Here is a 25,186-nt window from a genome sequence, read left to right on the forward strand (position 1 = left end):
AAAAGAAAGAAAAGGTGGATATACTAAGTTTTTTGGAGGGAAAACGCCCAGCTGTCGAAAGGGGCCCGCCTGCAGGGACGGGGACGGACACGCACGCAAGCAAGCAAGCAAGCAAGCAAGCAAGCAAGCAAGCCACGCCTGCCTCCCTGGGAAAAGGCTGAAAAACCTAAGTTTTTTGGAGGGAAAACGCACGGGAGCCGAAAAGGGGGCCGGCCTGCTTGCCCAGAGAGTCGAGACGCGGGAAAGCGCACAGAGGGAGCACGGGAACCGAGAGGGCGAGAGAGAGACAGAACACAGAGACACACAGATGGGGGACGAGGGACGAGACCCGAGAAGAAGGAGCTCCAGTCCACTTCGCTTGCTTGCTCGCTCGCTCGCTAGCTAGCTAGCTACCTAGCTACCTACGTCTGTCTTTTCACCGCTGAGAGAAGGTGGTGCACCGCTCCCGGAGGCGCTGCAATACCGGGCCGATGCGTGGAGAGGACGGAGCAAGCTCCTGATCCAGCTCCCTGTTCCAAAAATCCGTTTAATATGTGGTCCCCCGATGGGGGACGTATCAGATATTAAACTGATAAGAACAGATACTACACTTGATCTTAGCCAAAAGGCCGAGAAGCGATGCCCACAAAGGCGCGGACCGACGCGCGGGCGTTCCGCTGGCGCACAGTGGCGCAGGCCGACTCCTCTGGAGCCCGGGACCCGCGCAGCTGCCGGCCTCCCTGCAGCCAGAGGCCTGCCGCGGGACTCTGCTCCCCCTCTCTCTTGCCTGCCCGCCTGCCTTCCTGCCAGTCCCGGGCGGGGGCCCTGCTCTTTGATCTTCTGTCAACGGCCCGACAACGACCGCAGCCGCAGGGGGCGCCAGCCGCCCGGCCTCCTTAGCTTAGGCCCCTCCCACCGGCAGCAGCTGCGCCCAACCGGCTGCAAGCCAAAGCCGAGCGCCAGCACCTGCGGGCAGAGGCAAGGGGCAGCTCTCTCTCGGGAGGGAGGGAGGGACGGGGACGCGCGCGCACACACGCCTGCCTGCCTGCCTGCCGAAAAAAAAGAAAGAAAAGGTGGATATACTAAGTTTTTTGGAGGGAAAACGCCCAGCTGTCGAAAGGGGCCCGCCTGCAGGGACGGGGACGGACACGCACGCAAGCAAGCAAGCAAGCAAGCAAGCAAGCAAGCAAGCCACGCCTGCCTCCCTGGGAAAAGGCTGAAAAACCTAAGTTTTTTGGAGGGAAAACGCACGGGAGCCGAAAAGGGGGCCGGCCTGCTTGCCCAGAGAGTCGAGACGCGGGAAAGCGCACAGAGGGAGCACGGGAACCGAGAGGGCGAGAGAGAGACAGAACACAGAGACACACAGATGGGGGACGAGGGACGAGACCCGAGAAGAAGGAGCTCCAGTCCACTTCGCTTGCTTGCTCGCTCGCTCGCTAGCTAGCTAGCTACCTAGCTACCTACGTCTGTCTTTTCACCGCTGAGAGAAGGTGGTGCACCGCTCCCGGAGGCGCTGCAATACCGGGCCGATGCGTGGAGAGGACGGAGCAAGCTCCTGATCCAGCTCCCTGTTCCAAAAATCCGTTTAATATGTGGTCCCCCGATGGGGGACGTATCAGATATTAAACTGATAAGAACAGATTTTTTTTTTTTTTTTTTTTATTATCAAAAAGTAACAACAAACAAGTTCACAGAAACCTCATCAATCACCAAAATCAAACATATAGACACACAAATAACTCAAACAAAACACTGCATAAACCAATCAAAACATGGGATTACAATAAACAAGACCATCAATAGTTAGACATTGGCCAATACTTTCCACTTTTCTTTAACAGCGTGAAAACTCAACTTCCTTTTATCATTGGCCACCATACATCTGACATCCCACAATACCTTTTTCCACACCCCTCCCACATCACATGTCACTCCCTTCTTCACCAACAAATTTCTTGCAGCCCACAGTTCTATTTTCACAAAGCTAATTAAAAACCATAACAAAAAACACATTTCTTTCGTTCTCCCCCCCCTCCTTATACCAAACATTATTGTTGCAAGGTTTATCGTAAAGGTGCTATCTATAGCTTCCAAAACAATTTTACTCTTTTCCCACACTTTTTGCGCAAAATTACAGAACCAAAATACATGTTCGATGCTTTCCTCGCCACAACATCCCGTTCGAGGGCACCCGACTTGTTTAGTCAACTTATGTTTATATAATACGGATCTTACTGGAAGTCTCTTCCATACCGTTAACCAATTGAGGTCTAGACAGTCCAAACGCAAACCCTTGGGCTGCACTCTTCCCCAGATCTCATTTGCAACGCCCCCCACAACCCTGGCTTCTTCTCTTTCTGTTATAGCGCAATACAGTGCCCTGTGATCCAGCATCTCCAACTCGTCCACCGACTCCAGATGTTTCCTTGTCCAGGACACTGCATGCCTGTAATGCCAGGGCAGATCTTCACCGTGAGGGACGTCGTTCTTCCAGTTGGTGAGTCTGCGCATGCTGTTTGATAACCAAAATCTTACAAAGTACTGATGATCATGAGACACAGGCTGTTTCAAAGCTTTACACAAACCAGACACAAATAAACAATTTAACTTGATCGGCATGTTCGGTACTGACCTACCCCCCTTTTCTATGGATCTATACATATCTACACGTTTTACATATTCATATTTTTTATTCCACAAAAAACTAAAAACTTCTCTGACCAGATACCTGTTATACCTAGCCGGCATAGGATACACATTTGCTAAAAACGTGAGGGCGGGTAACACGTCTGTTTTTAATATGATTACCTTTTCGATGAAAGAAAACCTTCTGTCGCCCCATCGGAGTAGCCTTTTCCTGACCACCTCCAATGCCTCTTGCCAGCTGTTATGAATCGTACTCAGGTCATTAAAAGAAACCCCCAAAACTTTCAAAGGACCCCTGCAGTAATTCAGGTCGCAGAGACTTCCCTTTTCGTCCCTCCAACACCCAAAATATTTAACTTTGCTTTTTTGTCTATTTAACTTTGCCCCAGATATCCGGGCGAAGCTATCGAAAATCCCCAGAGCCTCCTGCAGACTTTCCTTCGACCCTACCATCAAAGTGATATCGTCAGCATACAAAGTCATCTTCACCCTCCCCCCACCACTCCCAGGCAGCATTATTCCTTCTACACGTGGGCTCGCGTTAACCATCCTAACAAAAGGCTCCAAATAGATTACAAACAATAGAGGCGATAAAGGACAACCTTGTCTCACGCCCACCTTCTGTTCTACCAATTTCCCAAGATACCCATTCACCACCACTCTACTCCCTACGTGCTTATACAGAGTCTTTAGCCACCTAATAAAAAGTGTGCCAAAACCCATCCTCTCCATCACGGCCCACAAAAACTTATGTGACACTCTATCAAAAGCCTTCTCCAAATCAAGGCTCACCAGTGCAAGGGGGATTTTCCTCTGCTCGGACCACGCTATTATGTCCCTAACCAACTGCAATGACCAGGTAATTTTCCTTCCCTGGACCCCACACGTCTGATCTTTCCCAATCACTTTGTCCAACACCCCTTTCATCCTATTAACTAACACCTTTGCGAACAGTTTATAATCTGAGCAAAGCATAGTTAAAGGCCTCCAATTCGCTAACTCTGTCGGTTGGCCTTTTTTATACAGCAGAGTCAAAACCCCCTCACGCATCGATCTTCCCAAAACGTCCTTGCAAAAAACCTCCTTCATTACCTCCAGCAAGATCGGCCCCAATATACCCCAGAAGGTCCTGTAGAATTCTGATGGCAAACCATCAATTCCAGGCACCTTTCCATTTTTTGAGCCAGCTAAGGCCACCCTGAGCTCTTCTAATGTAAACGGCCTTTCTAAGAGGGCCCTACTCTCCTCTGGCAGCTTTGAGACAATACAATCCAGGGAGGCAAAATCTGTCTCCCTTCCCATCTCCTTTTCAGAAAAGAGATTCTGATAATAACCAAACACTGCCTCCAACATGCCTTCTTTATCTGCTACTACTGTGCTCTCATCCACTTGTATCCCGTCCAGCCTTCTTTTAACCTGTTGCTTTCTCACCTGTCTAAAAAGATAAGAAACACAGGTCCCTTGCTGCAGGGATGAGTCAACTCGGGCCTTAAAAATAAAATTCTTTGCCCTCTCCTCGTGATATGCCCTTAATTTCCTTTTTGAGGCTGCCACCTCAGCCATGTCCACTTGCACTCCTTCGTTAAGGAGAGCGTAGAGCTTATTCAGCTCTTCCTGGAGCAGTCTCCCCTCTCTCCTCACCTTTTTCTGACGCTCACGACAATATGACCTCGTTTCTTTTTTGATTTTCTTTTTGATCTGCTCCCACCATTCCAACGTGGGAACATGCTGTCGCCTTTCTTCCCGCCACCTGTTCAAATACAAACTCATACAATCTACATACTCTCTCTCCTCCAACACCTCAACATTCATTCTCCATACACCCTTCCCATACATTCCTCTTGCCAGGCTCAAATCCACTTCTACAATATCGTGATCTGAAAGCCAGGCCGGATGAGTGTTTACTCCACCAACTGCCACCTCCCTGGATACAAAAACATAATCAAGGCGCTTCGCTACACCCGCTGTGTTTCTCCAGGTAGGTACCACCCCTTTTGCTCGGAAACGCACTGCACTATCAACTAAATTAAAGCGCGTCAATAGTGTGCGCAGCTGCTTTGCCCCTGCCTCTTCCTTATTAAAGAGGTCAACATTAAAATCTCCACCAATAACCAGGAACCTATTCGTGGCACACAAAGGGAACAGTTCTTTAAAAAAATCTGCCCTCATTGACCCTACAGCAGGAGCATAGACACACACTATTCTAAAGTTACACTCACCAATGCACAAATCAACACTTAAGACTCTTCCCGGTACCACTGCAACACTCCCTTCGACTAAAACATCCCGATTTCCAATCAACACACCCACACCCGATGAGTGAACCCCACCCACACTCCACCTAGAATCACCTCTATCCCACTCACGCGCAAAACCGACCACATCATTATCATTTTTCAAATGAACCTCCTGCAAAAGACAGACATCGAAATTAAAAATCCTCAAAGACTGAAAGACTGCTGTCCTTTTCACTTTATCCCTCAGCCCCCTGGTGTTTAACGTGAGGACTTTTATAGTCATGAATAATTATTTTACATTTTCTCTTCCCATTTATCTATAATGGCCATCACCGCTATGTAAGCGTCCCGCACTTCCGATTCTTGATGACCACTCACAGTCAATCTTGTGATTCTCCTAGCCGCTCCTTCGTTCTCGAGTTTCACTCCCGGAAATCTTCTGAGTACGTTTTTGATTCCACCCGCCTTGTTCGGGAACCTCACATTTCCGTTCTGCCATTCACACTTCTTTAAAAAACCTGATGAGGCATCCAACTTTTTCACATACCTTCCTTCCTTTCTGTACACCCCTGAAGCAAAGGCTTCCTTTGCCTTCCCAGCACTGTTCCTCCACTGCTTTACTAAATCCGAGAAAAGGCACTTTTTTGAACCTATCTCTGAGTGGGTTCTTCCATATATTTGAATGCGTCTCACTTCTTTACCAAGGTACTCACACTTGTACTTAATCCCTTTCTTCTGCAGATCCTGTTCTTCAAACCCGGCTGGCCAATGAACATCTCTATTCTTTTCGTTCCATTTGCACAGGTCGATGAAATCTCTGGGGAGGTCCGAATCGAGCCAAAGGCCCTCCTCACTCCTCAGCTTCTGCTCAGCCTGGACACCCCCACCTCCGGTAAGTACCTGGTTGCCCTCATCCGTTTCAGGTATGCAAGAAGCTCCTGATAATACTGAGCAATCTCTGGACTGGGACAGAACAAGTCCCTCATCATGGACTTCACCCTCTCCAGGTGTGTAAACTGCCACCAGGACCTCTGAGACAGGTGTATCACTCAGTGACAAATCCTCAGTACCTCTATCTGCCTTTTTGGCCACTAGAGCATCTGAGCCTTGTGCCTTCCTCTTTATGGATCTTTTTGACACCGACGGCCCTTCTCCCTCCTCTTCCTCCATCCTCTCTCCCCAACTCCCTTCCTGGACACTTTGCACCTCCTGCCCCACTTCCATCGCAGCTGCTTTCAAAAAGTCTAGTCCTGGCGTCTCTGAAACCTCTGAAAAGCTGTCCTTATCAGAAAAACTTCCATCTGTGGGCTCACTTTGCATATGCAAATTGAGCTCCGCCCCTTCTTCTGCCCCTCTCACCACTTCTCCGGTTTCCTCTTCTTCTACCGTTAAGAAGCTTCCATCTTTTGAAAACCTTCGGTTTCCCTTTTTTCCAGGTTCCCTATTGTCAGCCTCCCCACCTTCATCCACCTCTCTTCGCCTCTCCTCTTCATTTGCAGCACCTGGTCTTTCACCTGCAACTCCACTCACGACTTCTGAAAAAGTCCTTTTCCGTAAAGCACAGTCTTTAAATATATGCCCTGCACCTCCGCACAGATTACACCTCCTCTCTTCCTTGCATTCTGAAGATAGGTGACCAACCCCCTCACATCTTCTGCAGATTCGCTCCCTGCAATCCACCACATGATGTCCCTCCTTCCTACATCTCCTGCAAACCGAGGGCTGTCCGTAATAGAACAAGTACCCCCTGTTGGAGCCTATCTCAAATGATGCAGGCGGGTGCAAAAGACCGTCCGGTGCTGACCCATTCGCTCTGAAACGCACCCTGTAACGCCACTTCCCTGTCCAATAGTTTTTCCTGTCTATTATCTTCACCCCTATGCCCTGAATATCCACGAAGCGCTTCAAAAAACAGACTATGTTTTCTTCAGGCATATAGGGGTTAAACATTGCCACTGTCAAGGTTCTTAACTCCCTGGCAAACAAGGGCTCCACATAGTAGTCCACGAAAGGTTTTTCCTCTTTCCTTCTGTTCACCTCTGCCCAAACGCCCCTGACAATATTCTCTGAGTTGAGCGAAAGGTCAAAACACCTCTTACCCGGGAAGTCTTGTAGGCAGAACACGTCCTCAGGCTCCAGGTACAGGGCATCTCTCATCACCTCGTCCTCGAAACTGTCCCTTGAAGTGAACTCCGTCTTCTCCCCGTTGTCTCGTAACACAAAACGCACAGCATGTCGCACTCTTCCTTCCCTTGAAAAGGCTCCTCCCTCCATCGTCAAAAATGGCCGGAAAAAAACCGCCACGCAAAAAAAGGCTTCGAGTCTCCCCGAAACAAGCGATCCGTCTCTCCCTTTCTCCTGGCTAAGATGCAAGCTGCGGTCAGGCCACACACTTGATCTTAGCCAAAAGGCCGAGAAGCGATGCCCACAAAGGCGCGGACCGACGCGCGGGCGTTCCGCTGGCGCACAGTGGCGCAGGCCGACTCCTCTGGAGCCCGGGACCCGCGCAGCTGCCGGCCTCCCTGCAGCCAGAGGCCTGCCGCGGGACTCTGCTCCCCCTCTCTCTTGCCTGCCCGCCTGCCTTCCTGCCAGTCCCGGGCGGGGGCCCTGCTCTTTGATCTTCTGTCAACGGCCCGACAACGACCGCAGCCGCAGGGGGCGCCAGCCGCCCGGCCTCCTTAGCTTAGGCCCCTCCCACCGGCAGCAGCTGCGCCCAACCGGCTGCAAGCCAAAGCCGAGCGCCAGCACCTGCGGGCAGAGGCAAGGGGCAGCTCTCTCTCGGGAGGGAGGGAGGGACGGGGACGCGCGCGCACACACGCCTGCCTGCCTGCCTGCCGAAAAAAAAGAAAGAAAAGGTGGATATACTAAGTTTTTTGGAGGGAAAACGCCCAGCTGTCGAAAGGGGCCCGCCTGCAGGGACGGGGACGGACACGCACGCAAGCAAGCAAGCAAGCAAGCAAGCAAGCAAGCAAGCCACGCCTGCCTCCCTGGGAAAAGGCTGAAAAACCTAAGTTTTTTGGAGGGAAAACGCACGGGAGCCGAAAAGGGGGCCGGCCTGCTTGCCCAGAGAGTCGAGACGCGGGAAAGCGCACAGAGGGAGCACGGGAACCGAGAGGGCGAGAGAGAGACAGAACACAGAGACACACAGATGGGGGACGAGGGACGAGACCCGAGAAGAAGGAGCTCCAGTCCACTTCGCTTGCTTGCTCGCTCGCTCGCTAGCTAGCTAGCTACCTAGCTACCTACGTCTGTCTTTTCACCGCTGAGAGAAGGTGGTGCACCGCTCCCGGAGGCGCTGCAATACCGGGCCGATGCGTGGAGAGGACGGAGCAAGCTCCTGATCCAGCTCCCTGTTCCAAAAATCCGTTTAATATGTGGTCCCCCGATGGGGGACGTATCAGATATTAAACTGATAAGAACAGATACTACACTTGATCTTAGCCAAAAGGCCGAGAAGCGATGCCCACAAAGGCGCGGACCGACGCGCGGGCGTTCCGCTGGCGCACAGTGGCGCAGGCCGACTCCTCTGGAGCCCGGGACCCGCGCAGCTGCCGGCCTCCCTGCAGCCAGAGGCCTGCCGCGGGACTCTGCTCCCCCTCTCTCTTGCCTGCCCGCCTGCCTTCCTGCCAGTCCCGGGCGGGGGCCCTGCTCTTTGATCTTCTGTCAACGGCCCGACAACGACCGCAGCCGCAGGGGGCGCCAGCCGCCCGGCCTCCTTAGCTTAGGCCCCTCCCACCGGCAGCAGCTGCGCCCAACCGGCTGCAAGCCAAAGCCGAGCGCCAGCACCTGCGGGCAGAGGCAAGGGGCAGCTCTCTCTCGGGAGGGAGGGAGGGACGGGGACGCGCGCGCACACACGCCTGCCTGCCTGCCTGCCGAAAAAAAAGAAAGAAAAGGTGGATATACTAAGTTTTTTGGAGGGAAAACGCCCAGCTGTCGAAAGGGGCCCGCCTGCAGGGACGGGGACGGACACGCACGCAAGCAAGCAAGCAAGCAAGCAAGCAAGCAAGCAAGCCACGCCTGCCTCCCTGGGAAAAGGCTGAAAAACCTAAGTTTTTTGGAGGGAAAACGCACGGGAGCCGAAAAGGGGGCCGGCCTGCTTGCCCAGAGAGTCGAGACGCGGGAAAGCGCACAGAGGGAGCACGGGAACCGAGAGGGCGAGAGAGAGACAGAACACAGAGACACACAGATGGGGGACGAGGGACGAGACCCGAGAAGAAGGAGCTCCAGTCCACTTCGCTTGCTTGCTCGCTCGCTCGCTAGCTAGCTAGCTACCTAGCTACCTACGTCTGTCTTTTCACCGCTGAGAGAAGGTGGTGCACCGCTCCCGGAGGCGCTGCAATACCGGGCCGATGCGTGGAGAGGACGGAGCAAGCTCCTGATCCAGCTCCCTGTTCCAAAAATCCGTTTAATATGTGGTCCCCCGATGGGGGACGTATCAGATATTAAACTGATAAGAACAGATACTACACTTGATCTTAGCCAAAAGGCCGAGAAGCGATGCCCACAAAGGCGCGGACCGACGCGCGGGCGTTCCGCTGGCGCACAGTGGCGCAGGCCGACTCCTCTGGAGCCCGGGACCCGCGCAGCTGCCGGCCTCCCTGCAGCCAGAGGCCTGCCGCGGGACTCTGCTCCCCCTCTCTCTTGCCTGCCCGCCTGCCTTCCTGCCAGTCCCGGGCGGGGGCCCTGCTCTTTGATCTTCTGTCAACGGCCCGACAACGACCGCAGCCGCAGGGGGCGCCAGCCGCCCGGCCTCCTTAGCTTAGGCCCCTCCCACCGGCAGCAGCTGCGCCCAACCGGCTGCAAGCCAAAGCCGAGCGCCAGCACCTGCGGGCAGAGGCAAGGGGCAGCTCTCTCTCGGGAGGGAGGGAGGGACGGGGACGCGCGCGCACACACGCCTGCCTGCCTGCCTGCCGAAAAAAAAGAAAGAAAAGGTGGATATACTAAGTTTTTTGGAGGGAAAACGCCCAGCTGTCGAAAGGGGCCCGCCTGCAGGGACGGGGACGGACACGCACGCAAGCAAGCAAGCAAGCAAGCAAGCAAGCAAGCAAGCCACGCCTGCCTCCCTGGGAAAAGGCTGAAAAACCTAAGTTTTTTGGAGGGAAAACGCACGGGAGCCGAAAAGGGGGCCGGCCTGCTTGCCCAGAGAGTCGAGACGCGGGAAAGCGCACAGAGGGAGCACGGGAACCGAGAGGGCGAGAGAGAGACAGAACACAGAGACACACAGATGGGGGACGAGGGACGAGACCCGAGAAGAAGGAGCTCCAGTCCACTTCGCTTGCTTGCTCGCTCGCTCGCTAGCTAGCTACCTAGCTACCTACGTCTGTCTTTTCACCGCTGAGAGAAGGTGGTGCACCGCTCCCGGAGGCGCTGCAATACCGGGCCGATGCGTGGAGAGGACGGAGCAAGCTCCTGATCCAGCTCCCTGTTCCAAAAATCCGTTTAATATGTGGTCCCCCGATGGGGGACGTATCAGATATTAAACTGATAAGAACAGATTTTTTTTTTTTTTTTTTTTTTTATTATCAAAAAGTAACAACAAACAAGTTCACAGAAACCTCATCAATCACCAAAATCAAACATATAGACACACAAATAACTCAAACAAAACACTGCATAAACCAATCAAAACATGGGATTACAATAAACAAGACCATCAATAGTTAGACATTGGCCAATACTTTCCACTTTTCTTTAACAGCGTGAAAACTCAACTTCCTTTTATCATTGGCCACCATACATCTGACATCCCACAATACCTTTTTCCACACCCCTCCCACATCACATGTCACTCCCTTCTTCACCAACAAATTTCTTGCAGCCCACAGTTCTATTTTCACAAAGCTAATTAAAAACCATAACAAAAAACACATTTCTTTCGTTCTCCCCCCCCTCCTTATACCAAACATTATTGTTGCAAGGTTTATCGTAAAGGTGCTATCTATAGCTTCCAAAACAATTTTACTCTTTTCCCACACTTTTTGCGCAAAATTACAGAACCAAAATACATGTTCGATGCTTTCCTCGCCACAACATCCCGTTCGAGGGCACCCGACTTGTTTAGTCAACTTATGTTTATATAATACGGATCTTACTGGAAGTCTCTTCCATACCGTTAACCAATTGAGGTCTAGACAGTCCAAACGCAAACCCTTGGGCTGCACTCTTCCCCAGATCTCATTTGCAACGCCCCCCACAACCCTGGCTTCTTCTCTTTCTGTTATAGCGCAATACAGTGCCCTGTGATCCAGCATCTCCAACTCGTCCACCGACTCCAGATGTTTCCTTGTCCAGGACACTGCATGCCTGTAATGCCAGGGCAGATCTTCACCGTGAGGGACGTCGTTCTTCCAGTTGGTGAGTCTGCGCATGCTGTTTGATAACCAAAATCTTACAAAGTACTGATGATCATGAGACACAGGCTGTTTCAAAGCTTTACACAAACCAGACACAAATAAACAATTTAACTTGATCGGCATGTTCGGTACTGACCTACCCCCCTTTTCTATGGATCTATACATATCTACACGTTTTACATATTCATATTTTTTATTCCACAAAAAACTAAAAACTTCTCTGACCAGATACCTGTTATACCTAGCCGGCATAGGATACACATTTGCTAAAAACGTGAGGGCGGGTAACACGTCTGTTTTTAATATGATTACCTTTTCGATGAAAGAAAACCTTCTGTCGCCCCATCGGAGTAGCCTTTTCCTGACCACCTCCAATGCCTCTTGCCAGCTGTTATGAATCGTACTCAGGTCATTAAAAGAAACCCCCAAAACTTTCAAAGGACCCCTGCAGTAATTCAGGTCGCAGAGACTTCCCTTTTCGTCCCTCCAACACCCAAAATATTTAACTTTGCTTTTTTGTCTATTTAACTTTGCCCCAGATATCCGGGCGAAGCTATCGAAAATCCCCAGAGCCTCCTGCAGACTTTCCTTCGACCCTACCATCAAAGTGATATCGTCAGCATACAAAGTCATCTTCACCCTCCCCCCACCACTCCCAGGCAGCATTATTCCTTCTACACGTGGGCTCGCGTTAACCATCCTAACAAAAGGCTCCAAATAGATTACAAACAATAGAGGCGATAAAGGACAACCTTGTCTCACGCCCACCTTCTGTTCTACCAATTTCCCAAGATACCCATTCACCACCACTCTACTCCCTACGTGCTTATACAGAGTCTTTAGCCACCTAATAAAAAGTGTGCCAAAACCCATCCTCTCCATCACGGCCCACAAAAACTTATGTGACACTCTATCAAAAGCCTTCTCCAAATCAAGGCTCACCAGTGCAAGGGGGATTTTCCTCTGCTCGGACCACGCTATTATGTCCCTAACCAACTGCAATGACCAGGTAATTTTCCTTCCCTGGACCCCACACGTCTGATCTTTCCCAATCACTTTGTCCAACACCCCTTTCATCCTATTAACTAACACCTTTGCGAACAGTTTATAATCTGAGCAAAGCATAGTTAAAGGCCTCCAATTCGCTAACTCTGTCGGTTGGCCTTTTTTATACAGCAGAGTCAAAACCCCCTCACGCATCGATCTTCCCAAAACGTCCTTGCAAAAAACCTCCTTCATTACCTCCAGCAAGATCGGCCCCAATATACCCCAGAAGGTCCTGTAGAATTCTGATGGCAAACCATCAATTCCAGGCACCTTTCCATTTTTTGAGCCAGCTAAGGCCACCCTGAGCTCTTCTAATGTAAACGGCCTTTCTAAGAGGGCCCTACTCTCCTCTGGCAGCTTTGAGACAATACAATCCAGGGAGGCAAAATCTGTCTCCCTTCCCATCTCCTTTTCAGAAAAGAGATTCTGATAATAACCAAACACTGCCTCCAACATGCCTTCTTTATCTGCTACTACTGTGCTCTCATCCACTTGTATCCCGTCCAGCCTTCTTTTAACCTGTTGCTTTCTCACCTGTCTAAAAAGATAAGAAACACAGGTCCCTTGCTGCAGGGATGAGTCAACTCGGGCCTTAAAAATAAAATTCTTTGCCCTCTCCTCGTGATATGCCCTTAATTTCCTTTTTGAGGCTGCCACCTCAGCCATGTCCACTTGCACTCCTTCGTTAAGGAGAGCGTAGAGCTTATTCAGCTCTTCCTGGAGCAGTCTCCCCTCTCTCCTCACCTTTTTCTGACGCTCACGACAATATGACCTCGTTTCTTTTTTGATTTTCTTTTTGATCTGCTCCCACCATTCCAACGTGGGAACATGCTGTCGCCTTTCTTCCCGCCACCTGTTCAAATACAAACTCATACAATCTACATACTCTCTCTCCTCCAACACCTCAACATTCATTCTCCATACACCCTTCCCATACATTCCTCTTGCCAGGCTCAAATCCACTTCTACAATATCGTGATCTGAAAGCCAGGCCGGATGAGTGTTTACTCCACCAACTGCCACCTCCCTGGATACAAAAACATAATCAAGGCGCTTCGCTACACCCGCTGTGTTTCTCCAGGTAGGTACCACCCCTTTTGCTCGGAAACGCACTGCACTATCAACTAAATTAAAGCGCGTCAATAGTGTGCGCAGCTGCTTTGCCCCTGCCTCTTCCTTATTAAAGAGGTCAACATTAAAATCTCCACCAATAACCAGGAACCTATTCGTGGCACACAAAGGGAACAGTTCTTTAAAAAAATCTGCCCTCATTGACCCTACAGCAGGAGCATAGACACACACTATTCTAAAGTTACACTCACCAATGCACAAATCAACACTTAAGACTCTTCCCGGTACCACTGCAACACTCCCTTCGACTAAAACATCCCGATTTCCAATCAACACACCCACACCCGATGAGTGAACCCCACCCACACTCCACCTAGAATCACCTCTATCCCACTCACGCGCAAAACCGACCACATCATTATCATTTTTCAAATGAACCTCCTGCAAAAGACAGACATCGAAATTAAAAATCCTCAAAGACTGAAAGACTGCTGTCCTTTTCACTTTATCCCTCAGCCCCCTGGTGTTTAACGTGAGGACTTTTATAGTCATGAATAATTATTTTACATTTTCTCTTCCCATTTATCTATAATGGCCATCACCGCTATGTAAGCGTCCCGCACTTCCGATTCTTGATGACCACTCACAGTCAATCTTGTGATTCTCCTAGCCGCTCCTTCGTTCTCGAGTTTCACTCCCGGAAATCTTCTGAGTACGTTTTTGATTCCACCCGCCTTGTTCGGGAACCTCACATTTCCGTTCTGCCATTCACACTTCTTTAAAAAACCTGATGAGGCATCCAACTTTTTCACATACCTTCCTTCCTTTCTGTACACCCCTGAAGCAAAGGCTTCCTTTGCCTTCCCAGCACTGTTCCTCCACTGCTTTACTAAATCCGAGAAAAGGCACTTTTTTGAACCTATCTCTGAGTGGGTTCTTCCATATATTTGAATGCGTCTCACTTCTTTACCAAGGTACTCACACTTGTACTTAATCCCTTTCTTCTGCAGATCCTGTTCTTCAAACCCGGCTGGCCAATGAACATCTCTATTCTTTTCGTTCCATTTGCACAGGTCGATGAAATCTCTGGGGAGGTCCGAATCGAGCCAAAGGCCCTCCTCACTCCTCAGCTTCTGCTCAGCCTGGACACCCCCACCTCCGGTAAGTACCTGGTTGCCCTCATCCGTTTCAGGTATGCAAGAAGCTCCTGATAATACTGAGCAATCTCTGGACTGGGACAGAACAAGTCCCTCATCATGGACTTCACCCTCTCCAGGTGTGTAAACTGCCACCAGGACCTCTGAGACAGGTGTATCACTCAGTGACAAATCCTCAGTACCTCTATCTGCCTTTTTGGCCACTAGAGCATCTGAGCCTTGTGCCTTCCTCTTTATGGATCTTTTTGACACCGACGGCCCTTCTCCCTCCTCTTCCTCCATCCTCTCTCCCCAACTCCCTTCCTGGACACTTTGCACCTCCTGCCCCACTTCCATCGCAGCTGCTTTCAAAAAGTCTAGTCCTGGCGTCTCTGAAACCTCTGAAAAGCTGTCCTTATCAGAAAAACTTCCATCTGTGGGCTCACTTTGCATATGCAAATTGAGCTCCGCCCCTTCTTCTGCCCCTCTCACCACTTCTCCGGTTTCCTCTTCTTCTACCGTTAAGAAGCTTCCATCTTTTGAAAACCTTCGGTTTCCCTTTTTTCCAGGTTCCCTATTGTCAGCCTCCCCACCTTCATCCACCTCTCTTCGCCTCTCCTCTTCATTTGCAGCACCTGGTCTTTCACCTGCAACTCCACTCACGACTTCTGAAAAAGTCCTTTTCCGTAAAGCACAGTCTTTAAATATATGCCCTGCACCTCCGCACAGATTACACCTCCTCTCTTCCTTGCATTCTGAAGATAGGTGACCAACCCCCTCACATCTTCTGCAGATTCGCTCCCTGCAATCCACCACATGATGTCCCTCCTTCCTACATCTCCTGCAAACCGAGGGCTGTCCGTAATAGAACAAGTACCCCCTGTTGGAGCCTATCTCAAATGATGCAGGCGGGTGCAAAAGACCGTCCGGTGCTGACCCATTCGCTCTGAAACGCACCCTGTAACGCCACTTCCCTGTCCAATAGTTTTTCCTGTCTATTATCTTCACCCCTATGCCCTGAATATCCACGAAGCGCTTCAAAAAACAGACTATGTTTTCTTCAGGCATATAGGGGTTAAACATTGCCACTGTCAAGGTTCTTAACTCCCTGGCAAACAAGGGCTCCACATAGTAGTCCACGAAAGGTTTTTCCTCTTTCCTTCTGTTCACCTCTGCCCAAACGCCCCTGACAATATTCTCTGAGTTGAGCGAAAGGTCAAAACACCTCTTACCCGGGAAGTCTTGTAGGCAGAACACGTCCTCAGGCTCCAGGTGCAGGGCATCTCTCATCACCTCGTCCTCGAAACTGTCCCTTGAAGTGAACTCCGTCTTCTCCCCGTTGTCTCGTAACACAAAACGCACAGCATGTCGCACTCTTCCTTCCCTTGAAAAGGCTCCTCCCTCCATCGTCAAAAATGGCCGGAAAAAAACCGCCACGCAAAAAAAGGCTTCGAGTCTCCCCGAAACAAGCGATCCGTCTCTCCCTTTCTCCTGGCTAAGATGCAAGCTGCGGTCAGGCCACACACTTGATCTTAGCCAAAAGGCCGAGAAGCGATGCCCACAAAGGCGCGGACCGACGCGCGGGCGTTCCGCTGGCGCACAGTGGCGCAGGCCGACTCCTCTGGAGCCCGGGACCCGCGCAGCTGCCGGCCTCCCTGCAGCCAGAGGCCTGCCGCGGGACTCTGCTCCCCCTCTCTCTTGCCTGCCCGCCTGCCTTCCTGCCAGTCCCGGGCGGGGGCCCTGCTCTTTGATCTTCTGTCAACGGCCCGACAACGACCGCAGCCGCAGGGGGCGCCAGCCGCCCGGCCTCCTTAGCTTAGGCCCCTCCCACCGGCAGCAGCTGCGCCCAACCGGCTGCAAGCCAAAGCCGAGCGCCAGCACCTGCGGGCAGAGGCAAGGGGCAGCTCTCTCTCGGGAGGGAGGGAGGGACGGGGACGCGCGCGCACACACGCCTGCCTGCCTGCCTGCCGAAAAAAAAGAAAGAAAAGGTGGATATACTAAGTTTTTTGGAGGGAAAACGCCCAGCTGTCGAAAGGGGCCCGCCTGCAGGGACGGGGACGGACACGCACGCAAGCAAGCAAGCAAGCAAGCAAGCAAGCAAGCAAGCCACGCCTGCCTCCCTGGGAAAAGGCTGAAAAACCTAAGTTTTTTGGAGGGAAAACGCACGGGAGCCGAAAAGGGGGCCGGCCTGCTTGCCCAGAGAGTCGAGACGCGGGAAAGCGCACAGAGGGAGCACGGGAACCGAGAGGGCGAGAGAGAGACAGAACACAGAGACACACAGATGGGGGACGAGGGACGAGACCCGAGAAGAAGGAGCTCCAGTCCACTTCGCTTGCTTGCTCGCTCGCTCGCTAGCTAGCTAGCTACCTAGCTACCTACGTCTGTCTTTTCACCGCTGAGAGAAGGTGGTGCACCGCTCCCGGAGGCGCTGCAATACCGGGCCGATGCGTGGAGAGGACGGAGCAAGCTCCTGATCCAGCTCCCTGTTCCAAAAATCCGTTTAATATGTGGTCCCCCGATGGGGGACGTATCAGATATTAAACTGATAAGAACAGATACTACACTTGATCTTAGCCAAAAGGCCGAGAAGCGATGCCCACAAAGGCGCGGACCGACGCGCGGGCGTTCCGCTGGCGCACAGTGGCGCAGGCCGACTCCTCTGGAGCCCGGGACCCGCGCAGCTGCCGGCCTCCCTGCAGCCAGAGGCCTGCCGCGGGACTCTGCTCCCCCTCTCTCTTGCCTGCCCGCCTGCCTTCCTGCCAGTCCCGGGCGGGGGCCCTGCTCTTTGATCTTCTGTCAACGGCCCGACAACGACCGCAGCCGCAGGGGGCGCCAGCCGCCCGGCCTCCTTAGCTTAGGCCCCTCCCACCGGCAGCAGCTGCGCCCAACCGGCTGCAAGCCAAAGCCGAGCGCCAGCACCTGCGGGCAGAGGCAAGGGGCAGCTCTCTCTCGGGAGGGAGGGAGGGACGGGGACGCGCGCGCACACACGCCTGCCTGCCTGCCTGCCGAAAAAAAAGAAAGAAAAGGTGGATATACTAAGTTTTTTGGAGGGAAAACGCCCAGCTGTCGAAAGGGGCCCGCCTGCAGGGACGGGGACGGACACGCACGCAAGCAAGCAAGCAAGCAAGCAAGCAAGCAAGCAAGCCACGCCTGCCTCCCTGGGAAAAGGCTGAAAAACCTAAGTTTTTTGGAGGGAAAACGCACGGGAGCCGAAAAGGGGGCCGGCCTGCTTGCCCAGAGAGTCGAGACGCGGGAAAGCGCACAGAGGGAGCACGGGAACCGAGAGGGCGAGAGAGAGACAGAACACAGAGACACACAGATGGGGGACGAGGGACGAGACCCGAGAAGAAGGAGCTCCAGTCCACTTCGCTTGCTTGCTCGCTCGCTCGCTAGCTAGCTAGCTACCTAGCTACCTACGTCTGTCTTTTCACCGCTGAGAGAAGGTGGTGCACCGCTCCCGGAGGCGCTGCAATACCGGGCCGATGCGTGGAGAGGACGGAGCAAGCTCCTGATCCAGCTCCCTGTTCCAAAAATCCGTTTAATATGTGGTCCCCCGATGGGGGACGTATCAGATATTAAACTGATAAGAACAGATTTTTTTTTTTTTTTATGTTTTTTATTACAAACATAACAAACTTCAACACAGCACAGTAAGACAACCACACCCTTCCCCAACATTCAAACATACCCTAAACCAGCCTCCCTCTGTAACACTAACAACAACCCTTATACTATTACACTCAACAATCCGAAACACAAATCAAACGGTCATGAAAATGTTAGTACAACAGTATTCATATTGGTTCATTTCGAAAATAGAATCACAAAAGAAACAGACATCAGAACCATAAACACAAAACCGTTACATTACCATAATCCCGCCCTGTATGCAAAAAAGATCCCTCCTCCATCCCCAACATTCCTTATATTATTATAAAACAAACCCATATACAGAAATCAATTTAACACCCCAAAGAAATTAATCCCTTCCATCTTTCTTTGGCCGCAGCAAAACCCCACCGTAAGATGTCCCACCGAACACGTCTAGTAACTTCATTTTTGCCTTTGCTAAATACAGATAAGGCTGAAACACAACTGCCATGCTCCACCACCTCCCTCCTCGCTACCCATATATAAAATTTAACCAAACTAATTATATACCATAACACAAATTCATTATTCCATTTTCTCACCCCCTTTACTCCCCGAAACACCACCCGACTGCTTAAAACAAAATCAACAGCGGCTTTCTGTAATAATTCAGCACTGTGACCCCACACCCTTTGGGCGAAAACACAGCCCCAGAAAACGTGAAGCAGGGTTTCGACCTCAGAACAGCCAGGCTGCGGGCACTTATCCTGTCTGGACAACCCATGCCTGTAGAGCGTGTCCCTCACCGGCAACCTGTTCCAGAGAGCCCGCCAGTTTAGGTCCTTGAGTCTGTTTTCTAGACCCACCGGCTGGATCTGCCGCCACTCCTCCTCCGACACCCCCACCACTGCAGGTTCCCCCTTCTCCATGATAGTCCTATACATCTGTTTGTGGTCCGTAGCCCCCAAGCCCTTTCTGAACCCTGGGTGCTTCTGTAACCACACCACCGCATGTCTATAATGCCAGGGCAATTTTTGCGCCTTCGGCGTTGTATTCGTCCAGACTACCAGGTGCTTCATCGTATTCGCAAACCACAAACGGATAAAACATACACAAAGGTGATCCGGATCTTCGTATAGTGTTTTACACAAATTTGCGACAAATATTGTGTCTAGTTTCAACGGGAAGTCTGGAACCGACCTACCACCCTCCTCCACTGGCCTGCACATATCCGCTCTCTTGATGTACTCATGCCCCCCACTCCAAACGAAGTGGAAGACCGCCCTCACCAGGTTTCGACGCAGCCGAGCAGGCAGAGGGAACACACAAGCCAAATGAAGCAGCAATGGCAGTATGTCTACCTTTAGGACTAGTACTTTCCCTGTGTACGTCAGCGACCTATTCAACCACATACCGATCTTTTGATTTACCTTCCCCAGCCTCAGGTCCCAGTTGATCCTGGCGGAGTCCTGCGTATGAAAAAGAACTCCCAGAATTTTAACCGGTCCCGTCACCAAGGTAAGACCGCCCGTCACATCTTGTCTTTCCTTCCATCTACCGAAGTATTTAACCGTACACTTTGCTTTGTTCAAAAAAGCACCTGTCCCTTTGGTCATACTATCTGCTATCTGTAGTACTTGGTGAAGACTTCTGTCAGTGCTAAGAAACAGAGAAATATCGTCTGCATAGGCTGCTATTTTCGCCTGTTCTCCTCCACTCCCAGGAACCACCACCCCTTCCACTCGAGGATCCCCACGAATCCGATGCAGAAAGGGTTCTATGTACAGCACATATAATAAGGGGGACAGAGGGCATCCCTGTCTCACCCCACACCTGACCGGAATGCCCATGCCAAGCATACCGTTGATGCATACCCTTGAGATGACATTATTATACAAAACCTTGATCCATCTGATGAGGCCCTCATCCAGCCCCACTCTTCTCATCACCTCCCAAAGGAATGAGTGATGCACCCGGTCAAAGGCCTTATTTTGGTCTAGGCTCACAAGCATCATCTCAAGGTTCCTGTCCTCCACCCATTCAATGACGTCCCTGATCAACTGCAGGTTCCACTTTACGTTTCTACCCTCCACACTGCAGGTTTGGTCTTTACTTATCAGGTCCGGCATCACCTTCCTCAGCCGTCTCCCCAATACTCTGGCCAAGATCTTATAATCGGAACAGAGTAATTGGATCGGCCTCCAGTTCTCCAGATCTTCCTTGTCTCCTTTCTTAAACACCAGAGACATAATACCTGTCCTCATCGTTCTGCCGAGTTCACCCTCCCTCAGGACTTCGTTATAAACCTCCAACAACACCGGTAGTAACCTTTCTCGGAAGGTTACATAAAATTCCGTCGGGAGTCCGTCCATCCCCGGGGTGGTACCTCTACGCAGGCCACCAATGGCTTCTCCAATCTCAGTCATTGTTAGGGCCTCACCCACACCTTCCATACCATCAATCTTCCTGTCAAACCCAATCAACCACTCATCCCACAAACTCTCATCCACTGGTTTCTCTGAAAATAAAACCTTGTAAAAATTAGTTGCACACCTCACCATGCCTTCTATGTCTCTGACCCTGGACCCATCTTCTCTCCTCAGACCCTCGAAGAGAGTCCTCTTCTGTCTGGCTCTGACCGAGCCAAAAAACTGGGCTGAGCACCTCTCCTCCCCCTCAATCAGGTTACCCTTCAACCTAAACAAAAAATCCTTAGCTCTCTCTACCCAAAGTTCTTTCAGTCTGAGTTTAAGCTCAGAAACTTTTGTCATGTCGAAAGCACCACCCTGGTTGGAAACCACATACTGCTCTTCTAGTTCCTGCTGCAATCTCACAAGCTCTCCTCTCTCTGCTACCTTCTTTTGGCTACAGTATGAGATAGAAGCCTTGGAGATCGCCCTTTTACAGGCTTCCCACCACAGCACCGCTGTCTGGTACCGCCCCCTCTGTAACTGGAACCGATCCAAAAGCGCAACTATCAAACTCTGATAATCGGCTTCCAATAACACTTTCGTGTTCAGTTTCCAGTAGTTTGATTTAGGGTCCATACCATCTGGTATCAAATCAACCGACAGCAACAGATGATCTGAAAACCATACCGGAGTAACCGTTGCCGCCTGTGTCAACCCACGTAGGGTGGTGAAGATATAATCAAGTCTTCTGAAGACACCCCTTCCATTACTCCATGTGTGCATTCTCTGTCCCTGACTATAGTCCTTGTGACCATCTTTTAGGTGAAACCGTGATATTAATTCTTTAAGATCACTCACACTCACACCACTCGCATCACATACATCAATATTAAAATCCCCTCCCATCACCACCACTCTATTGGTGTACAGATGTGGCTCAAGGTCCTTCAAAAACGCCCCCTGGAGCCGCCTTTCGGCAGGCCCGTAGACAGCTATTAAACGTACCTGCAATCTTTCCCATGCCCCATCTACAATCATTAGCCTTCCTGGGACTATGCAGTTAACTTCGCTTACAGAGAAATTCGGGGTTCCACATAGGATCCCGATTCCGGATGAGTGCACTCCCCCTACACTCCACCAGGACTCCCCTTTTACCCAGTCTCTCTTAAAGGTGACAATATCACCTTTTGTGCCTAAGTGTACTTCCTGCAAGAAACAAAAGCCGAAATGGCGCGCTTCTAACCATTTGAAGACGCCAATCCGCTTACTATGATTTTTAAGCCCTCTGGCGTTAATAGTACATACGGTACGACTCATGTTGGGTCAAAGGGAGTCTGCAGCTGCAACCCGTCTCCCAAACTAAAAGCACTCTCTATTCCAAGAGGACTGAGGAGATTCCCACCCACACTCATAACCTGCGGGGACCCCTCCCCCAGGGATGATGGACTTACCCCAGGATCATCGGAGGTCAGGAGGTGGATACCGCCGTCTTTCCCCGACTGTTCTGAGGTCTCTGAAACGAAATCCTCCTGTTCCACCACTATATCGCCCTGGCCCGGGGGTATGGGGTCGTCGAGGGTACTGACCTCAGCAGAGGCCTCCAAGGGGTCAGCCTCCTCACCCTGCTCTCCACCCCTCTCCCTCTGTTCCCCTTCCTCCCTACTCCCCCCCTCCCTACCTCCCTCTCCCTCTCCCTCTACACCCCCCTCCACCCCTACCTCCTTCCTACCCCCTTTCTTACACTCCCCCCTCGCCCTCTTTACAGCAATCGCCTTTTTCCGTCTCGGCATTCTCTGTCCTCTCTCTCCGTCTTCTCCCTTCTCTGCCTCGACGTCACTGTTCCCCGAGTCCTCCTCAACAGCTAGGACCTGAAAACGATTAGCCACAGTCTCGAACACGCACTCGTCGGACCTCATTCTTCTCTTCTCTGCCGCCGACTTCCTCTTTGCAGCCCTGCTAGGCTGGGTAACCCACTCCGGCGACTCCGACTCTGCCCTGTCCATCACTTCCGCCCACGACGAGGTCCCCGGACGCGCCTCTTCAGGTACCTTGGTCGCCTTTGGCATCTCCTCTGGTCTGTCGTCTCTTTCTTCTCTTGCGTCTGCTTGTGTCCTCTGGGTGGTCGCGGTCTTCTGCTGTGGTCTGCTCTCCTCTCTCCTCGGGCCCTCTGCCGAAGTCCGCACCACATCTGCAAAACTTCGACTCTTCATCGGACAAACCCTGTACACATGGCCTTCTGCCCCACACAGGTCGCACGTTAAGACCTTAGTACAGTCCTTAGTTTCGTGAGTTGTGGCCTTACACTTTCTACACACACCGCCAGGACAGTTCGCCGCTACATGACCCCTCTGGAAACACTTCTTGCACGTCACCGGTTGGCCTGGATAGAAGAGGTAGCCTCTATTAGGCCCAATCGTGAAATAAGCCGGGGGATGTACCACTCCCTCACCCTCAGATGGCTTAGGTTTTAGCCGCACCGTGTATCTTCTTTTACCGGTCCACACTCTGAGGACATCTAAATCTTTTTGACCTTCTCCCTGCACGTCCACAAATCTGGATAAAAAGGTGATTACGTCTCTTTCTGGGACCCGATGATTAAATAGGTGAATTGTCAGAGTCCTGAGCTCCCTGGCAAACAAAGGCTCTATCAAGAAATCATTAAGCGGTTCCACATCTCTTCCTTCACACACCTTTTCCCAGGCTTTCTCACAAAGTTCATCCGATGCAAGCGACAGGTCGTATATCCCTCTGACTGGGAAATCTTGTAGACAATCAATGTCCTTCAATTTAATCCCTAGAGCCTTCATCAGGACTACTCTTTCAAACCGCTCACGGTTCATCCATTCCTTCTTCTTCTCTGCCTCCTTCACAACAAAACGCACTGTGCACCGCATCTGCCCCTCACGGGACAGAGGGTGCACAGCCGCCGAACCGCGGGCCCACTCACCACCTTCGACCGCTGTCATCTTGGAGGCCCCACTTCGCCCCCTGGGCTCAACCCAGGGCGACTACCCGTGGTGACCTTGGTGGACTTCTGCTTCGGTCTTCTGATGGTAAGGTTCCGCCCGTCTGGTCTGGTTCCGTTGTCCGCTGTCTTCTCCTTCTCCTCTTCGCCTTCGTTGTCTTCGCCTTTTGTCAAGTCCTCAGACCGCGGTCATGCCACGTATCTTTAGATCTTGGCCAAAAGGCCGAGAAGCGATGCCCACAAAGGCGCGGACCGACGCGCGGGCGTTCCGCTGGCGCACAGTGGCGCAGGCCGACTCCTCTGGAGCCCGGGACCCGCGCAGCTGCCGGCCTCCCTGCAGCCAGAGGCCTGCCGCGGGACTCTGCTCCCCCTCTCTCTTGCCTGCCCGCCTGCCTTCCTGCCAGTCCCGGGCGGGGGCCCTGCTCTTTGATCTTCTGTCAACGGCCCGACAACGACCGCAGCCGCAGGGGGCGCCAGCCGCCCGGCCTCCTTAGCTTAGGCCCCTCCCACCGGCAGCAGCTGCGCCCAACCGGCTGCAAGCCAAAGCCGAGCGCCAGCACCTGCGGGCAGAGGCAAGGGGCAGCTCTCTCTCGGGAGGGAGGGAGGGACGGGGACGCGCGCGCACACACGCCTGCCTGCCTGCCTGCCGAAAAAAAAGAAAGAAAAGGTGGATATACTAAGTTTTTTGGAGGGAAAACGCCCAGCTGTCGAAAGGGGCCCGCCTGCAGGGACGGGGACGGACACGCACGCAAGCAAGCAAGCAAGCAAGCAAGCAAGCAAGCAAGCCACGCCTGCCTCCCTGGGAAAAGGCTGAAAAACCTAAGTTTTTTGGAGGGAAAACGCACGGGAGCCGAAAAGGGGGCCGGCCTGCTTGCCCAGAGAGTCGAGACGCGGGAAAGCGCACAGAGGGAGCACGGGAACCGAGAGGGCGAGAGAGAGACAGAACACAGAGACACACAGATGGGGGACGAGGGACGAGACCCGAGAAGAAGGAGCTCCAGTCCACTTCGCTTGCTTGCTCGCTCGCTCGCTAGCTAGCTAGCTACCTAGCTACCTACGTCTGTCTTTTCACCGCTGAGAGAAGGTGGTGCACCGCTCCCGGAGGCGCTGCAATACCGGGCCGATGCGTGGAGAGGACGGAGCAAGCTCCTGATCCAGCTCCCTGTTCCAAAAATCCGTTTAATATGTGGTCCCCCGATGGGGGACGTATCAGATATTAAACTGATAAGAACAGATTTTTTTTTTTTTTTTTACATTTATTATAACAATACAATACAATACAAAACCACATCACAAATCATTCATCACAATCCACGATCGGCAAACTCATCCCCTTAATCCAGCAATGGTTTCCATTTCTCTTTGGCTGCATGAAAACCCCACCTACGCACCTCTGCTGTCATCATCTTATGCAGCTCAAAACGAACCCTCGCACATATTGCCCCAGCCCCTTCCACATGACCATGTTTAACCAAATTGTTTCTCGATCCCCATAACACAAATTTAACCATGCTGATTACAAACCAGATTACAAGATCACATCTCACAGATCTCGAAGACCTACTCCACCGTCTAAGAACTTTGTCTCCAGATAGAACAAAACCCGGTTCCAGTTTGTTAAATAGATCCGACATCTGCCCCCACACTGCTTTCGCAATCCTGCAACCCCAGAACACATGACTAATGGACTCTACCTCTGCACATAGAGGTCTTGGGCAAATCGCTGAGCGAGCCAGCTTGTGTCTGTGCA

The 25,186-nt window shown here is 51.8% G+C and overlaps 8 non-coding genes across 8 annotated transcripts; all 8 read right to left on the minus strand.

Moving 5' to 3' along the window:
- Positions 1–429: 429 nt before the first annotated feature.
- Positions 430–620, minus strand: LOC148647875 (U2 spliceosomal RNA). Its single transcript, XR_015927434.1, has one exon. It is a non-coding gene; the product is annotated as a U2 spliceosomal RNA (small nuclear RNA).
- An 847-nt stretch (positions 621–1,467) lies between these two features.
- On the minus strand, positions 1,468–1,656 carry LOC148647876 (U2 spliceosomal RNA). Its single transcript, XR_015926963.1, has one exon. It is a non-coding gene; the product is annotated as a U2 spliceosomal RNA (small nuclear RNA).
- A 6,476-nt stretch (positions 1,657–8,132) lies between these two features.
- Positions 8,133–8,323, minus strand: LOC148647877 (U2 spliceosomal RNA). The gene has a single exon (XR_015927435.1). It is a non-coding gene; the product is annotated as a U2 spliceosomal RNA (small nuclear RNA).
- An 847-nt stretch (positions 8,324–9,170) lies between these two features.
- On the minus strand, positions 9,171–9,361 carry LOC148647878 (U2 spliceosomal RNA). Its single transcript, XR_015927436.1, has one exon. It is a non-coding gene; the product is annotated as a U2 spliceosomal RNA (small nuclear RNA).
- An 843-nt stretch (positions 9,362–10,204) lies between these two features.
- On the minus strand, positions 10,205–10,396 carry LOC148647879 (U2 spliceosomal RNA). Its single transcript, XR_015927000.1, has one exon. It is a non-coding gene; the product is annotated as a U2 spliceosomal RNA (small nuclear RNA).
- A 6,476-nt stretch (positions 10,397–16,872) lies between these two features.
- Positions 16,873–17,063, minus strand: LOC148647880 (U2 spliceosomal RNA). Its single transcript, XR_015927437.1, has one exon. It is a non-coding gene; the product is annotated as a U2 spliceosomal RNA (small nuclear RNA).
- Positions 17,064–17,910: 847 nt separating this feature from the next.
- On the minus strand, positions 17,911–18,104 carry LOC148647881 (U2 spliceosomal RNA). Its single transcript, XR_015927121.1, has one exon. It is a non-coding gene; the product is annotated as a U2 spliceosomal RNA (small nuclear RNA).
- A 6,414-nt stretch (positions 18,105–24,518) lies between these two features.
- LOC148647882 (U2 spliceosomal RNA) lies at positions 24,519–24,710 on the minus strand. Its single transcript, XR_015927116.1, has one exon. It is a non-coding gene; the product is annotated as a U2 spliceosomal RNA (small nuclear RNA).
- Between the last annotated feature and the right edge of the window lie 476 nt (positions 24,711–25,186).

This window comes from Lepisosteus platostomus, chromosome 15 (genome assembly GCF_059453375.1).
Source record: "Lepisosteus platostomus isolate fLepPlt1 chromosome 15, fLepPlt1.hap1, whole genome shotgun sequence".
Taxonomy (NCBI): Eukaryota; Metazoa; Chordata; class Actinopteri; order Semionotiformes; family Lepisosteidae; genus Lepisosteus; species Lepisosteus platostomus.